Genomic DNA, 15,331 nt, shown 5'->3' with positions numbered 1-15,331 from the left:
CTGAGCACAGGATGTTAGCTCAGAGTGTCACCTGACCTGTACTGGAAGTGCAGGGGAGGAGTTATTCTCTCTCTGCTGTTGGTGTTAAGAGAGTGCAGACACGTTTCTCTGTACTGCTGGAAGGACAGAAATAAAGGCATGTAAATACATTTCTGTCTGTCTCTCTCCCCTCCCTGGGGATGGCAGGGGAGGAGTGGTGTGTTCTTCTCACGTTAGAGGAGGATCGCCGATTGAGATCTCACCTGATCTTGCCGGGAGTCGCAGACGGGGAGGTCAACAAGGAACTCAAGCCAGGTGCCTGGAGAGTGGCAAATTCCTTTGACTAAGGCTTGATTCCGACATCCACCAGATGTCAAGGAAATAAACAACTATCTGACTTTTAGAAGACATCTGAAAACAGCCCTGTTTAGGGAAGTTTTTAATGTTTTAGCGTGTTTTTAATAGTCTGTTGGAAGCCGCCCAGAGTGGCTGGGGAGGCCTGGCCAGATGGGTGGGGTATAAGCAATAAACAACAACAACAACAATTTCCAGCCCTGCCACCAAGTTACAGTCTTTTCTGAGCCACTTTGTATAAAGTTGACTTGCACCTTGCACTGGGGTTGTGCAATTTAAGCTGGCTGGCTGCCAAGCACATAAAGCTGTGATCACAAAAGTTAAATGTGCACCAGTTGTAAGTTGGCTGTAAGTTAGTGGTGAGGAGGAACATAGGGTATGAAGTGGACCGTTGCTTTTCCATTATTGCAGAACAGCAACAGACCACCCACATCATCAAACGCTGCTGTTGTTTGATTGCACCCATACTTGTCCACATCTCTCAATGGCGCGTGATGAGATGTTCCTGGATTGAGCTTCCCTATTCCTTCCATGTAACTAATTATGCTCGTTGAGCATGAGCACAGGTGTTTGGCAGACCTGCATGTGCTGCTTCTTTTAAAAGTACATTAGCATTTGCTTTCCTTTCTAAACCATACTTCCGTTTCTAATCCTGTTGGTCCTCCTAGCAAATTGCCTTAGATAAACAGAAAGTGAAGGTAAGTTTCAGTTTGCTGCAAAAAGACATTCATTTCCTATGGAGATATACACGCTGTAATTTGCATTGCACAATGGAACGCATAAGGTGACACTGGTAAAAATGTAACTAGCAGACTCCTCCTTGTATTAAAGATCAGGGCTGCTTATTACAGTAGCTCATTATAAAGAGATACTAGAATTCAGGAGCATATCCATTTTTATTTATTTTTAATGGAAAACAACAAAATGTGGGGAGTTCCTGAGGAAAGAGCTCTACAACACAATTGCTTGTACAGATAAAAGCAAAAGCATGGATGGCAGTAATGATGGATTGAAACAATATGGCCTCGGTGTGATTTGGTGAGGAAGAACTAGAAGAGAGAAGGTGTAGAAAGTCACTACTGGCATACAAAACCACAATCACCTAAACCTGACAGCTAAAATTACAGACGCAAACACTGCTGGTTTTGTGCGTGTGTGTGTGTTGCTGTTCCAGATCTTATTAAAACTGTTTTTTCCCCACGTTATCAGAAAATAAGTGGATGAAAAGAAGAAAAGCACAGGATAATTTCAAAAGGATGGCGATACCATGGAGATGTCCCATTAAGAAATTGGAAATTAAGATGTCCATTAAGAAATTGGGGAAAATGCTGTAACACGTTCATCTGGAAACACCCAATGTTACCTGCTTGCTTCCGCTGGAAATGTTAGAATAGCTAAGTTTGTCATTACCCAGTTATTTGAATTAAGGCATTTCTGAAGTTTTGTTCAGATGTTCTAAACAATAAACTTCTAAAACGCAACTGTTAAACATAATGAGAACTGAAAGTTTTGGTGCCTCACAATCTAAGAGGAATTTTTGTAAGGGATGTATTTGGACCCCCACAGCTAATATATGACCTCCTCTCCTATGTCCCACTGTGAGTATTAAAATTATGATTGAACATGCAACCTGCTTCTAAGCCTTTGGGATATGACAGGATACAGAGACCTATAGCCAATAATTTTTCTGATTCTGCATGAAGGTATGTGTCATCGTACAAACCCTTAGGCCTTCTTTGAGGTTTCCAACCCCTTGCATTTCCCTACTGCCTCCTTGTCCCTCTTTCCCAATAGGATTCTGACTCAAATTCTGATTCCTGTGTCTCCATGCAGTATTCAAACAATCCTCTCCCTAGACACTTTCTTGACTTTTCCTTATTTGGTTCCTCAGTTCTCCTGACTTCCATCTCTTCAGTTCTGTTGCTTTGTTCGTCCAACTTTGGTTCCTGTGAGATTTTTAAAAAACAAATATTTCACAGCCTCTGTACTGATTTTGAATATCCTACAACTGACCTTTTTCCTTCACCAGGAATTTTTTTAATGCACAGCCTGTGACAGCGCCACCATTAAGCCAATGACTGGTGGGTGGGTGCTCACAGAAAGGCGACTGGTGCCTCTTCCACAGTAGCATAAAATAATACAAGGTGTGACCGGAAAGTTCGGTGCATGGTCACAGAAATCGGACAGCGAGAAATATTTGAACATACAATTGGCATCAGAAACCCACGAAATGCTCACAATTGTGTATGGAGATGAAGCTGTAACTCAAAAGACAGTGTATGAGTAGTTTAAGCGTTTCTGTGAAGGGCAGAAAACCATCGACGATGACCCTCGGTCTGGCGGACCATCAACAGAGTATGTGAGTTATTGATGTGGGATAGGCGTTTGTCTGCCCGAATGATGGCGGAAGAATTGCATATTCTGTGTGAAATCGTTACCGAGGTTACTGAGTTGTCCCACCCTCCATATTCTCCCAATCTGGCCCCACCGGATTTCTTTATTTTTCCAAAACTGAAATCTGCACTGAAAGGGCACATATTTTCCAACATTTCACATGTCCAAGCTGCTGTGATGAGGGAACGGAAAGCAGTACGAAACAAGGACTTCTCCAGAAGTTTCCAACAGTTCTACAAATGTTGTCAGTGGTGCATTGTATCAGAGGGGACCTACTTTGAAGGCCTGTAAGGCATGTATGTTCAAATATTTCTCGCTGTCCGATTTCTGTGACCGAACTTTTCAGTCACACCTTGTAATTCCTCAAAGTGAGGTGAACAATGCTGGTTTCACTAAGAAGATTGTGATAATCTTTAACACCCCCAACCCCCCCCCACAACAACACCCACAACACCATTAGGACAACACATCTAAGATCAAAGAGTAAAGTTTCTGCTGTGAGCCACTGGACTTCCTAATTCTTTGACCATTTTATAGCATGAATGAACAACCTTCAGGTAAGTCTCTTGTGAACCCAGTAGGTTACACTCAACTCTACTTGCCTTGGACTAAGAACCATCAATTTCCATGGCAGAGTTTCAAACATTTTTATTAGGCTTTTGATTAGGCCCCTTATGAGTAAGCCCACTTCTCTGTTTGCTATCTCTTCCATCTCCAGATGTTTATGATATTAATGATATTTTTTTCTAGCAACAACACAACACAAAACCTGGTAATATGGGATAAACACCAACTGAGCACAGCAGTAATAGCTAAACATTCTTACAAAAACAGTTTGCCAGGAGCAGATAGCCATAGGTAAGCTGAGTGGCCATACGGCTTTATAGTAAACATTTGCAGCGGCAAAACAAAGACACCGTCGCAGGCAGGAATCATCTCTCTGTAGCCCTCACACTTCTTGAGTTTTAATCATGGAATGGAAGCACCACTGCAAATCTGGCGGAGAGTCAAGTTTTTATAGGCAGGATTTTGTTGTGCTGTACATGAGTAATAATGTGATACAGCTGGCAGGCAGCATGTTGCTGCTGATAGTACAAAGGAAGAAGATTCTGAGAAGGCAACAAAGAAGAAGATTTTGGAAACCCATCTATCACATCCTGGAGGTTTTCAAAGGAAGGAGAGAAGCCACGGTTGAGGCTCATTCCACAATACTTCACAACAGAGACTGAAATTTAGAGTTGTGGTAATAACAAAACATTTGCTAACATCCCCCCCACAGAAGGTCATTCTGTGCCATGTTATGCTAATTTGATATTGATAAAACTATACCTAAGAAAGACTGTTGTGTTTTTTTGTATGAACTAACCCTTTATTTTTTGGGGGAAAATGCTGTGTTAGTGTTATCTCCTCTTTTGCAAAATAAACCTAGATCCTTAATTTTTTTTTCTCTTTCCCGAACCATGACTTTGAGAACAGCAGAGGCAGCTGGGAGGAAAGTTCAGGGATAGTTTTGTTTTGTTTTAAATAATTTTATAAGTTGTGTGTCTGTGTTTCTTAATTTAATCTTTTTGCGTCATTCTGTATGATTTGTGGTATCTTATGTATTGTGATTTGCTGCTATTTTTATTGATTATAGATGAGTAATTCTTTATTGTAATTGATAAGTGTAAACTGTCTAATTTTTTTTTGCTTATGTTTAATTTTAGTGTTTACTATTGTATTCTAATGCATTATTGCATATTGCTTTATTTGGTTATAAGTTGTTTATTTTAAAGTTATTATGACTTTTTATATAGCAGGGGTGCTTTTTTCTAGGGAGGAGGAAAGCCCCATTTTTTGGGGTGCCGGGCAAAAATGTCAAGCTTTTTTTAGGGGAGCCAAATTTGTTGAGCTTCTTTGGGGGGAGACAGTGATCTACCAGTGATCTACCACAGCTATCCAGTGGTCTACCTGTAGATCACGATCTACCTGTTGGACGTGCCTGTTATATAGGATCTGATTGTTACTATTAATGTTTGATGTTTTATTATTTAATTTTGTGTGTGTTGGAAGCCGCGCAGAGTGGCTGGGACAACCCAGCCAGGTGGGCGGGGTATAAATAAAATACTACTGCTACTACTACTAAGGGCCACCCTGGATAAAACTGACGATACCACACACAGCATCCATGACAAATTGCCCATAACTCATTAAATGTGGAAGTTGTTGCAATATGGTGAGTCGCCACATGGATTGCTGAGTGCTAATGCAATCATTTGCAGTGGTGTGATGAAAATATGCTCAATACACACAGCATTGTATCCAATAAGCTAAGGACTCCCACATGTCCTATTTTAGGGATGTCCAACAGGTCGATCGTGATCACTGCCAGTTTTTTTTAGTGGGAGTAAATCGCAGTCTCTTGGAAGTTGGACACCCCTGTCCTGTTTTATTAAGCATCACTGAATAATGCTCTATTTACCTTCTTACCAATCAACTGCTGCCTTTATGCAGACTATTGTCCACAGAGTAATCAGCACAAATGTTGTGAATAGCTTCAGCAGCACTCAAATGCAATTTCAAAACTGCATGGAAATTGTACAATATTGCATTATGAGTTGCCAAACAAAGCCTAGGCTTGCTTGATCCACTTACCCTATGATGTTTCAAGGTATGATTGACTCAGATGCAAGATGATTTACTGATATTAATTCAAAACAGATGGTTGTGATTGTAGCCATCTATGGATATGAATCAGATCTACGCATAAAAAACAGGGATTTCCTGCCAAGGTAGAATGACTGCCTGCTTTGATCCCACAAGCCTGTTGTTGAAGGATGTGCCATCTCTAATCCAGCTCTGAGTTGGATTAATTTTCAGAAATAAAAAATACAGCTTCCAGGTCATGAACAGACCATGCTATTTATTTGTTGGCATTTTTATACCTAGCAGACTGATGTACAAAGAAGCGAGTTGCATGAGAATTGGCATTCAAAGAGAATCTCCGTATTCCCAGGTGCACGCCCCATAAAATGGTTGGGAGCAGGACAGACTTTCAAATAAGGATGCGAAAATCAGGTTTTCTAGATTTTCAGAGACTTACCTTGCCTGAGATTGCAAGTTAGTTTGGATTTAATGAGGATATATTAAACAATAACTGTTATTATATACCGCTATCATCTCGCTGGATGTCCAAATAGCTAGATCACCCTTAAAATTGCTAGTGAATCAAAAGGCAAAACTCGAGTCGCCTATTTTTAGAGCCAACACCCTCAATACTGTACAGAAGAATAAGATCTGGAAATCACATTCTTAAAAAACTCATAAAAAAATGAAACAATCCTAGAAGCCTGCAACCAAAGAACTGTCTGATTAGTCCAAAACATTATGTGAAATTTAGCACCCAACTTCTCCCAGCCACCCTTTTCAGCCCTATTAGAGCAATATCACAATCCTGCAATACAGACACCAGAACAGGTAACTTTCCCTGCTAGGACCTCGCACCTAGACCAAAGTGGGGAAGCTTTTTCATGTCAAAGGGCACCAGAAAAAAACCAACTATGAGTCCCATTATCAACTGGGGGACTGGGGGAGTTTTTTTCTGGGGGTTATTTACATGTCAGACATGCATAGAACAGGTTGGCCAAATCTACACTAAGTGATTGATTCATTTATGATGATCTCTCTGCGTTCAGTTTATTTATTTCTGAACCTCACTTTGTATGATGCAGACAGTCTTCCTGCCCCAGCAGGGGTTTATGCTTCTGATGAAGCCAGCATTTCTTTATGTAGACAAATGTCACGTGAAGTCCTTAAGTTATCACTTATGCTCTTATCAACGAATTTCCCCCAAGTCTGTCACTTTTGGCTGGTCCTTGGTAGCAAGCAGGAACCTGTCCTCCCCAATTTGCAAAAGCAGAGCTTTGTCCCTGAGGTCAGCGGGAGATACTTGGACAATACTAAGAAAGATCTCAAAGCTTCTTAAGTGTCTTCAAGTCTCAGCATGACATATGGGTCTGCCTTGGACAGACTCCACCAGGAATAATGTGTCCAGTTCTGGGCAACACGTTTTAAGAAGGATGTTGAGAAGCTGGAAATTGTGCAGGGGAGGGAGACCAAGATGATCAAGGGTCTGGAAACCAAGTCATATGAGGAACGGTTGAGGGAGCTGGGTATGTTTAGCCTGCATAAGGGGAAACAGAGGGGCTATGATAGCCATCTTCAAATATCTCAAGGGCTGTTACATGGAAGATGGAGCAAGCTTGTTTTCTCCTGCTCTGTAGGCCAGGACTTGTACCAATGGCTTCATGTCCCAAGAAAGGAGATTCCAACTAAACATCAGGAAGAACTTTCTGTCTCGCTGTCTCAGTCTCACTCAGGAGGTGGTGGACTCTCCTTCCTTTGAGGTTTCTAAGCAGATGTTGGTTGGCTATCTGCCGTGGATGTTTTAGTTACAATTCTTGAATTGCGGGGGGGGGGGGAGTTGATTAATTAGATGACCCTTGGGGTCCCTTGCAACTCTACAATTCTATGATTCTTACCACTGCTCTCATCTCAACTTGGGCGGAAATAAAGGGCTTTCCAAGATTTGATGGTACAGTGGTACCTAAGGTTAAGAACTTAATTCGTTCCGGAGGTCCGTTCTTAACCTGAAACTGTTCTTAACCTGAAGCACCACTTTAGCTAATGGGGCCTCCTGCTGCCGCCGCTGTGCGATTTCTGTTCTCATCCTGAAGCAAAGTTCTTAACCTGAGGTACTGTTTCTGGGTTAGCGGATTCTGTAACCTGAAGCGTCTGCAACCTGAAGCGTCTGTAATCTGAGGTACAACTGTATTGAGCTTTTCTCTTTACAGAGAAAAAAAGCAGCTCACCAGTGGTAAGTGCATTTGTGTAGTAGTGTGCATTATATCTTTTAAAAATAAAAAAGTCCTGACTTTCCCAGCTAAGAAATGAGAAAATAAGTTGTTTCAGCACCGCACGCTTTAATTGTCCACTTACAAACATTGTTTACAAAGGAGATGGAAACCTAACAAACAGAAAATAATGCTTTTCCATAATACTGTATATTCCATCTCGGAAGCAAAGATTATTTGACTGTCATGATGAAGATGAAGATGCAATGAACAATGCTGGGAACCCTGTAGCAACAATTCTAACAAAATCAAAAGCTCCGGCATAAACACACTCACACAAACCTTGCTTTTTTGTCTCATAGAAGTGCTATTGGATTTATGAGCCTTCCTAGCCAACAGACGCTAGGTGGCAATATTCTCACAGCTCTTTAAAGGAAAATACCAACCAAGTTTCTTGCAACAACTTCTCCAGTAGCTTGCCGTGATCGTATAGTGGTTAGTACTCTGCGTTGTGGCCGCAGCAACCTCGGTTCGAATCCGAGTCACGGCAGAAGGGAAGAAAATTTATTTGCTCTTAAAAAATAATAACAATTCATATTCTGCCAGCATCAATATGTTCCATACAAAAAGACCATATATGTGTGTAGGGCTAAGTTTCTGATGCACTACATTCTAGACATAGCACAAAATTAATGTTTTCTGTGTTTTGCATCCTAGATAGAAAGCACTAGAGATGCAGAAAAGCCCACAGATTTTGCACGGAAGGCATATATATCCCAACAAACCTCGAAATTCTTGTATTAGAACATTTTTTTAAATGCACACACAAGTAAACTCCCCAATTCTTCCAGATTTCAAGTACTTCTGAAAGTATAATGTCAGTTTGTATGCATTCACCTATTCTATCTCATTAAACTGGTGTGGGTTATTTAAAACTGTGTCTTTATTTTATTTGTTCAAAGATTGGGGTGGGGGAATTAAAATATACACAGACATGGATGAGGATTAAAATTTACAGACGATAAACATGAATATAGTCCTCTGAGTTAAAAGATTGGATTCTAAAGTGATATTTTATTTTATTTTTATTGTATTTTAATATTTTGTTGGAAGCCGCCCAGAGTGGCTGGGGAAACCCAGCCAGATGGGTGGGGTATAAATAAATTATTATTAATTGCAATTATTATTTACTATAAAGCTAAATATTGATAGTGCCAAAGTATAAACATACTATAATCAACGAATAGCAATTAGATCAAAAGCATGCATGGAATGGAACTACTGTATTCAACATTATACAAGTATCAGTCCTCATGCTAAAGCTATTTTTCACAATTGTTTTAAAAGAGCAAGCTTTGAGTGATACAGTATTGCAAAGCACTTGATTTTAGGCTTTTAAAAAACATGCACATTCCTTTCTGCCGTGACTCGGATTCGAACCGAGGTTGCTGCGGCCACAACGCAGAGTACTAACCACTATACGATCACGGCAAGCTACGAAGGAATTGAAAGTCGCGTTGCTTTTCCCCCCTTCTAAACTAGATGATGACATCTGTACAAATTGCACCACCTACTGGCTAATATACAGATTTAAGAGTTGTCTCGTTGCAGCTTGAAAGAAATACAACTCACCCCAGTGAAAACAACTGAAAACCATCCAGACTTTTCAAATACAATTTCCCCATGTACCCATTTTGTGTGTGCATAGACCAATGCAGCCATATTCTAATGGTTCCACGAGACAGAAGTTTCTAACAAAGGATTTTCTTTTCTGCAGCAAAGATAGAAGAGAGATCAAAGTTTGCAGCCAGTCCCTCTTCCATTGAAAGAATGCAGGGTTTGTGCAATAAAAAGAATTGCCCATTGTATATATATATATGTTTAAAGCACATACAAAGCATGGAATGAATTATAGAAAGAAGAGTTCCTCCCCCCTGAGTGGCATTATAAATAATAATAAAATGGAGACAAAACTCTTACTGCCTGGTGGTTTTAGAATAGCTGCGTCACAAGGAATAAAGTGACTTGATCCTTGGGGAATAACATGGTTCCATTTAATTTAAAATTTGTTTTGCAATACTATATTATTAATAGCACAGCGTAACTATAACCATAATGCAGAATTATTTTATAAAATAAAAATATAGCACCGTACTAAAAATCTCCATGCCGTGCTCTCAGAAGTCAACAGTCCTTTCATGTCACACTTCAAAAAGCAACCTTTTTCAACATAAAAGGGCAGCAAATGAAAAACAAACAAAAAGATTCAGGTTTGGTATCCCATTGCATGGGAGCAATGAAGGACGCACCCTAGGTTTTCTTCCTTTGTTTCTCGCATGTAACCCTGGAAAGAAAATGATACCACATTCCTTGAAGGACAACCTCAGCAGCTTCCACCACCCAAAACATTGTTGTGTGATCCCTGTACCTCAAGAGACAGCACAACTGGATTCTGTTTCCTAAGGATGATGGAACACTTGAGATTTGTGGTGTCTCTGTAATATTTGTTTGATTTATAAATGAAATATACTCAGAGTTGCAAAGTGATTTCATGCTCTTTATTCAGCTCATAGTGGTGAGGAGGAATGAATGAATGTCCCCTCAAAGTATCTGCTTTATATACATTATTTACACAATGGGCTGCACATGATTGGCTAATTCCGGAATTCTACTGTAAGCCAATCAGGTTGTGGATTCACTTCTATCTGGAGCATGATTGGGTGGTTCCTGCCAATCAATCATACTGCTGCATTGTTCTAGGACCAATCAGACTGCTGCATTCTGAATCCTATTGTTCTAGGACCAATCAGACCGCTGCATTTTGGATCCTATTGTTCTAGGACCAATCAGACTGCTGCAGTTTGGATCCTATTCAACTCAGTACATAACAATAAACCTACAAGCAGAATATACTGAGAAGGTTCCTATCACTTATCCCACACACTGAAGATGCATAGGCTTCAGCAGGAAGTCAAATCAAAGCTCTTTAGCTCCATATTGTTGATCTTCCAACTGTTTCTTTCTCCCTTTCCTACTGCCTAGAGCAGGCATGTTCAAAGTCCATTTTGGGGGCCCCCTGGCCTGGAGAAACCCTTACCCAAATGACAAAGAGCACTATATTCTATAATCTGGAGAGGGGTGCCCAGCTATCAGGAGAACACCTGCCATTAGCTTCAGCTACTGAAACATCAAGTGATCAGAAGGCACTTTTTATCATATGTGGTGGAAGTGTAAAACAATCAAAAATTATTGGGAAATGATTTACAATGAAATGAAAAAGATGTTTAAGACAACATTTGCTTAAAAAAAAAAAACCCCAGAAGCTTTTTTTGTTAGGTATTACAGGACAGGACTTGCCAGAAGAAGAGAAGAAGTTATTCATGTATGCCACAACAGCGGCCAGAATTTTGCTAGCCCAAAAATGGAAGGATGACAAGATACCAATGGCAGAAGAATGGCAAGCAAAACTCATGGAATATGCTGAAATGGCGAAGCTTACAGGGAAACTTAAGGACAGAGACGAGAGAGCATTTAAAGAAGACTGGGAACCGTTTATGATGCATTTACAGAAATACTGTAAAGAAGTGGACCCACTAGCAGGGTTTGAGTAAACACTTACAAAAGAAATCAACTGTAAAAGTTAAGGAGCAATAATTGGGAAAATAATAAAATGTAAGATGGGATTTCAAATATATGGTATAAAAATGCTAAGGATATGAGAACATGTAGTCAAAAGAATTTAAAATTAAGGTAAAACAAAATTAGCAGAAGAAGTGAATAACTAAAGAACCAGAAGAGGAGGTTGAGGGAAGTCATGGGAGTGAGGGAAAGAGGAGATTTGGATTTATACATATATTTTTTTCTTGTGTTGATGATGACTATATTGAATATAAAATTGTAAAACTCAATAAAAACCTATTAAAAAAGAAAAAGAAACATCAAGTGATCATCTCAAACTACAAGCTATCAGACTAACAAGACGATGGCCCAGCCACCAGCACCTGTAACACCATCCTAAATTAGTATGAAAGGATATGGGAAAAGAAACTGCCACGCTCCCTTGTTGATACATAGCAACATTTTGCATTATCTAAAATTGGAAAAGCGCATCATCGTTATCCATAGATAACAACACAGCACCCTTTCATTATGTTACACAAGCCTCAGGAATTATAGCAATCATGGTTTCTCTTTTATAAGTTCTGATAGCAATGTGTCAGTATTCCTAATAAGATTTCTACATATATTTCAAGGGAGAAAATGGGCCCTTGTAGAATAAAGAATTATGCAGAGTAGATGTCAAATGGTGCCAGGAAACATGCTAAATATCTCACAAAGATTCCAACAGAGACAATTCTTGGTATAACAAAATGGATTTGCACTCATTAGGCAACTGTAATGAAATGAAACCATACCATTTTATTAAAACAAATTATACCCTTCAATTTTCTTTAGTGTAGCATCAATCACGCGAGAACATCAAACAATGGCACAGCAATTAAGGCTATTTTGATAACTGCTATATCTTGAGATCACAGCTGAAGGTATAAATTTTGCAGTTGGAGTTTGCAGCGCAGTCAGACACATTTCACCCCAGCTAATTACAGCCCACAGTTAAATATGTTGTACAAGCAGGGTTGTCAGTCATAATACATCACAGAGACAATATTTGGAGGTATCATACAACAGGAGTGAAGCTGAGCTTCACTACAGATTGTGCATGCTCCAGTTTGGCATGTTCCGCTTTGGCATGTAAAGCAGTATACAAATTTAACAACAACAACAACATCAGAAATGGAACTAACATTTAAAGCTTGGATTTGAGACTAATATACAAAATAACGAAATGGACTTCATTGCCAGGACTGCCCAGTTATGTTTCGTACAAAGATGGAAGCAGTAAAAGACATAGACACAAAAGGGGGGGAAACTGCTAAATCCCATCAGATAATTCTGTCCAGTACAGTGGTACCTCGGGTTAAGAACTTAATTCGTTCTGGAGGTCTGTTCTTAACCTGAAACTGTTCTTAACCTGAAGCACCACTTTAGCTAATGGGGCCTCCTGCTGTCGCTGCGCTGCCACTGCACGATTTCTGTTCTCATCCTGAAGCAAAGTTCTTAACCCAAGGTAATATTTCTGGGTTAGCGGAGTCTGTAACCTGAAGCATATGTAACCTGAGGTACCACTGTACCTGCCCCAAGAGCAAAACATTCATTAAAACCTAGCATTTCTCCCATACATAGCACAACACTGAAAATGGTTTTCCATTCCTGATTCAGTTTTGAGACAATAACCCTTGATCTCAATGTATGCTTACCATAGGAACCAAATCTAGGGTTTGAAGTCCCTTCGGCTCACCCAATAAAATATTTGAGGGGGCTACCCCAAAGTTGATGGGCATTGCCATTCAAATGGTGTGCATGTGCCATGTCTTGTGATTGATTATAGAGGGCGGGGCATATCTGGCCTTCCCCAATATTTTATTTAAGTTGGTACCTCTGGTATTTACTCAGAAGTACACTGTGGGTTAAACCACAGAGCCTAGGACTTGCCGATCAGAAGGTCGGTGGTTCGAATCCCAGCGAAGGGGTGAGCTCCCGTTGCTCGGTCCCTGCTCCTGCCAACCTAGCAGTTCGAAAGCATGTCAAAGTGCAAGTAAATAAATAGGTACCACTCTGGCGGGAAGGTAAATGGCGTTTCCGTGCGCTGCTCTGGTTCGCCAGAAGTGGCTTAGTCATGCTGGCCACATGACCTGGAAGCTGTACGCCGGCTCCCTCAGCCAATAAAGCAAGATGAACGCCGCAACCCCAGAGTCGGCCACGACTGGACCTAATGGTCAGGGGTCCCTTTACCTTTACCTTTACATCCTACCGTAGTCAATGGGGCTTATTACCTGAGCTTTCAATCCTATATCTACTCACCTGAGAGCAGCTGTGAAGGGAAAATGCTTTCAACCAGATTTGGGTTGCTAAAATATTTGCTTCTTGGTTTGAAGGTTTTCTCTAACAGGAGAGTCAAAAGTTAACAGAAATAAAGCAAAAGTAAAAGGGCATGCTTTGCTCAGGAAATGTGGTACAAGGGGATACTGTGAAGAGAAGGGTCAAAGTTTCATCATAAGAACCTGGAAATAGAAAATTAACCAGGATTCTACTCCCCTGATTAGCTGCAAGGTTGGGAGGGGTTATTAAAAATATAGTCTAGAAGTCAAGTCAGAAAATAGGATAGTGAATTGGAAGGCTATGGTGTCGCCTTCTTGAAGAGCTTCAAGAAACATAAAAAGGGACTGAAACCTTAGGACCCGGGAGAAGGACAGTTCTCTTGCACTGCCAATGGCCCTCAATGGCTCTGTTTTGTTCCTTAATGGTCCTAGCCTGGCTTGATCATTTTGCTAGCCCAGGAATTCCACTGCAGCTGGTATTTCTCCCTTCACATCCCAAATAATCAAGATCCTACCAATAATTAATTTCTAGGGTTTTGGGGGTTCGCCCCCAAATCTATAACAATATTTTGAAGTAAATATACTCAAGAAAGCCCTGCTTGACCAATTGTGCTGACCGACTGTGCAGACCCAACTCTGCCACAAACCATATGTGTGAGAGTGGCTGTCACTAAGCGGAGACAAACAAAAGTGCCATAGCCTTTCAACACTTCCTTGGTGCCACCAGACCTGGTGTGCTGCTTGGGCAGTGCTTTTCAATAGAGGCGCCATGAATAATGTAAATGTTACATCAAGTTGCACTTAAGGAGAGTGTCTCTTACACATACCCGATACAGTGTTCAGTGTGAGAGCAATAAAGGCATTGGTCTTGCTTCACTTTTACTGGTACAGGACAGATGCATTTTCAAAGTTCATGTCAGCAAGAGGATCTGTGTTCAAAGAGCAAGGAGCCATGGGCATCCTGCTTTCTCTGCACAAGTTGGGCTCTTTTTTTTTACCGTGTGACTAAATAATAAGAAAAAAATAAGTGTAAATCTACCAGGATGTTCACCATGGTATTGTTACAGATTTGGGGAGGGCATCTCTCAGCCTAAATTACCTCACAAGGTTGTTGTGAGAATAATATGGATGTGGGAAGAGCCTTGCATGCCACACTGAGTTCCTTGGAGGAGAGTTGGGTACAAAAAAGCATACATAAATCAAGAAATGTTAAAGAACGGTGCTTGGTGTAATCATATCCTGAACCTGAGTGTAGGGGCTGCACATTTCCAAGCACTGAACAAAAGATAGGACCCAAACGGCATATTTATTATACTTTAGGGAAAGTGAAAGCAAAGTAGAAACAAAGCAGTATTAGTCTAAAACTATTATTACAGTCATACCTCGGGTTACAGATGCTTCAGGTTGCATGTTTTTGGGTTCTGCACCATGCCGAACCCGGAAGTACCGGAATGGGTTACTTCCGGGTTTCGGCGCTTGCGCATGCGCAGAAACAATAAATCACGCTTTGCGCATGCACAGAAGCACTGAATCGTGACCCACGCGTGCACAGACGCAGTGCTGTGGGTTGCGAATATGCCTCCCGCACGGATCACGTTCGCAACCCGAGTGTCCACTGTATTCCTATTTCACACATGGCGGTTGAATCTGAGTCATATGACTAGTTCAGAATAACCACATCCTCACTAATGTCTGGTTACATTTTTTTTTTTTTTAGTTCACCTCCTAGATCCCAAACTATAGATTAAAGGACTCCACCAATCCATGTCCCCTCTTATCTCCCCTGTAATGTGTAGCTGGAAGACTGCATTGTCTTCTGGTCCATTTTTATAG

General features: G+C 40.7%; 1 protein-coding gene and 2 non-coding genes across 5 annotated transcripts in view; 1 reads left to right on the top strand and 2 right to left on the bottom strand.

Annotated features, from left to right (window-relative positions):
* Nucleotides 1-15,331, bottom strand: part of NFIB (nuclear factor I B) — a 295,847-nt gene that overhangs the window by 249,257 nt on the left and 31,259 nt on the right. The window lies entirely within an intron of this gene.
* TRNAH-GUG (transfer RNA histidin (anticodon GUG)) lies at nt 8,038-8,109 on the top strand. Its single transcript has one exon. It is a non-coding gene; the product is annotated as a tRNA-His (tRNA).
* On the bottom strand, nt 8,979-9,050 carry TRNAH-GUG (transfer RNA histidin (anticodon GUG)). Its single transcript has one exon. It is a non-coding gene; the product is annotated as a tRNA-His (tRNA).

Source organism: Podarcis raffonei, chromosome 17 (assembly GCF_027172205.1).
Source record: "Podarcis raffonei isolate rPodRaf1 chromosome 17, rPodRaf1.pri, whole genome shotgun sequence".
In the NCBI taxonomy this organism is placed as follows: domain Eukaryota; kingdom Metazoa; phylum Chordata; class Lepidosauria; order Squamata; family Lacertidae; genus Podarcis; species Podarcis raffonei.
Note: the sequence above shows the minus strand (reverse complement) of the source record. Positions and strands in the feature narration are given on the sequence as shown.